We start from the raw sequence: 3,006 nt of genomic DNA on the forward strand, positions 1-3,006 counted from the left end.
GGGTGCAGCCTTTGTGTTTGTGCAGTGCTGGTTTATGTGTCAAGTTTAACAAAAACACACCCTGCCTTCCATCAGAGACTGTTTGTCTCAATAGGTAACATGAATGCTCTTGTTCAGGAGGATGTGGGGGAAACCTGAATTTTTAGATTTTCCCTCTCAGAAATTTAATCTTGATGTTGTGTCTTAACAGCTAGAAGACTCATTCTCAATAACGTTGCATTACAACATAAAATCAAATCAGGGCCTGTCATGATGAACACATAACAGCTGTGTCCCAGCTCAGTGACTGGATTGAGAACCACACAGGAGGAAAAGCAGAAAGCCTGAAGACCAGGCAGAAACGGCTGGACTCAGTCAAACTAAAACTAGTTATTTCCTTGATACCCACGTGTATATTACAACATGCTACATTTCTCTTCAACACTTCACCAAAACATAATGGATATGTACTGTACATCAAAGGTAATCATACAGCAACAACATAACTTCCATTTCCCTTTAATCAACAAAATATTCAGGCTAATGACAATAACAAACAGCTGAGTTTATGCTTGCCTGCCATTAATTAGACTCTGCAGCAGATTTTTCAGTGGTCCACTTAATGTGATACATTTACCAGTGACTGTTTAATATGTAAATGTACATATGATATTTCAAAGACCACCTCAACGCTCCATTGAAGAACTGAACAGTGTGCAGTGAATTCTGGAGTACGGAGTGTTGAAAAGGATATTTGCAATCTTCATTTGAACAAATGAAAATGTCCAAAAGGTTAAGGTGCCAACCCTAATCTAAAAACATAATCATAAGATCTGTGATGTGCAACAAGGGATTATTTGCTCTTGTGTTAATATCAATGCGTTTGACTTATCAAATAAAATGCCATACTTGGGACTTGTGCATGAGAATGCAAAAGTCCTTGCAGATGTAACCAAACAGGACACTGCCCACCTAATTCAAATCAGTCTGTAGATTTTTGCGGCAAGTTGTTCCCCTTCTTTCTCTACTGTAATCTTTCTACTAAAGGCTTAAAATGTCACAAACTGTGGCAGTTAAATGATGTAGAATAAAAAAAAAGTTGTATAATTTACAAGATGTTTTCATTCTTATTGAAAACACAAACCTTTTTTTTGCAGAATTAAAAACCCTGTGGGGAATTTTAGAAACTGAACAACTCAAGTGCTTGTTTTAAGACTCTTGTAACTCTCATGCTGCATTGCAGTGACCAGATATTTTACCCATGAAACATTGACTTATTTCTATGACCAGAATTCCAAAAAACATCCTTTCAACCCCCCTGCTGCTCCATAGACATAGCCATAGCTCATGTCTTGGCTTGGCTGCCATATGTGAAAGGTCTAGAGGGGTTTAGATGCTGAGGAGAGACGAGCAGTCCTGTCAGTCCTGACATATGAATCCCAGCAGAGTCCCAGTTGCTGCTGTGTCTGACTACACAAGGAGCCAGTTGGTGCGTCTGTTCTCAGCTCTCTATTTATTCATTTTCTCCAGCTGACTGTGTTGTCATCCGCTACTAATACAAGAGCGGAGCAGGCAGTCAGGTGTGTGGCCATGGAGAAGCCCCTTTCATTGTGTCAGAGGTCTCCCTCTAGTGGACACACTGGGCGCCCAACACCACTATCAGCACTCCAACCACACCTATCTGCATGTAGACCACCCTCCTTCAGCCTTTTTATTTGCCCCTATTCCATACAATTTGCTAATTTACAAAGAACATGTTTTTACAATACGTTTACAAGGAATAATATTATGTTTTTTATTAACATATTAGTAGCTGACCATTTTGTATGCTATGTAACATGTAGTTGGTATGTACACCTATTATCGCTTGCAGGGCTGGATGGAAATAATCTGATTAATTTATTTGAATGCTCTTATATTGATTCTTTAAATTCAGAGAACAGTCTTTTTTTTTGGATTAAAAGTGTGTACATCTGGGCTATAGGTTATGTGTTGACAGGAGTTACTTGTGTGCTCAGTTAGATCTTTAGATGTGTAATATTTGTGGAACTCAAGTATTAAAAAGGTGCTCAAAAAGTTACCTGAAGATCTCCGTTTGTTTCTTTTTGGCAACACCTATATGGGGAGGTCTATCTCTGGATCCTTTCCATAATGTTGTCTGACACTTCTAAAAACAATCTGAGCCTGTGGGTAGCAAAAAAAAAAGTGGCCGTTTTAGTGAACGGAAATTGATGATGCACATTTGCCCACTGTGATTACATTGCAGCCCGGTTATTGGCTGTCGGTTATCGGCTGTCGTCTACAGCGTTCTCTTGCTGGACCAATTTCAAAGATTTTTGGTCACATAGTCACTTAGACACCAATGCGTGGAAACTAGGGTTTTAATGCTGATTTAAAAAAAAAAAACTAAATTACCCTTTGTCAGACATTTCATTGATTAGTTGTTGACACTTGTTTGTTGAAGAGATATTACCTCTGGGTATGTGCAGCTGTGGAAGTGAACTGTGTGTGGATTGTCTGCAGGTATCACAACACAAACAGCGGATGAATTAATAAACAGACTTTCAGTTTTTGCCCTGTTTGTGCTCAAAGTGAGGATTTAAGGAGATACATTTAAGCCGTTTTCACACATGTAGCACACAAAAGGAGATTGTCTGTCTGTGTCAGACACATTCTCATTTACTGGAAATACTCAATTTGACTCTGTGTCACAGAGCCGGATGTCTTGACTTTGTCTGACGATTTTAGCGTATGCCCTCACCGAAAGAAGTTCCAGAGTCTCATTGTCCCTTCAGTTAAACATTTTAATCTCTGTCTGAATGTAAATCATCCTCCTTCACCCTTTGGATGTTTCTTTTCTTTTCGTTTTTTGCGTGAGCTACATGAAACATCAACTTTTTCAATTCAAATTTTTCACACTTTCAGCTCAACCTGAGATTACATGGGCTTTGTGCTAGGGAGCTGGGGGTGTAAACACAGTCCGATTTTGGTGCTTAATAAATACAATTGATTTCACTAACTGAATGT

General features: G+C 39.0%; 1 protein-coding gene across 8 annotated transcripts in view; it reads left to right on the forward strand.

The window, feature by feature from the left end:
* cacnb1 (calcium channel, voltage-dependent, beta 1 subunit) overlaps positions 1-3,006 on the forward strand; it is a 45,687-nt gene that overhangs the window by 9,122 nt on the left and 33,559 nt on the right. The window lies entirely within an intron of this gene.

This window comes from Etheostoma spectabile, chromosome 15, assembly GCF_008692095.1.
Source record: "Etheostoma spectabile isolate EspeVRDwgs_2016 chromosome 15, UIUC_Espe_1.0, whole genome shotgun sequence".
Lineage (NCBI taxonomy): Eukaryota > Metazoa > Chordata > Actinopteri > Perciformes > Percidae > Etheostoma > Etheostoma spectabile.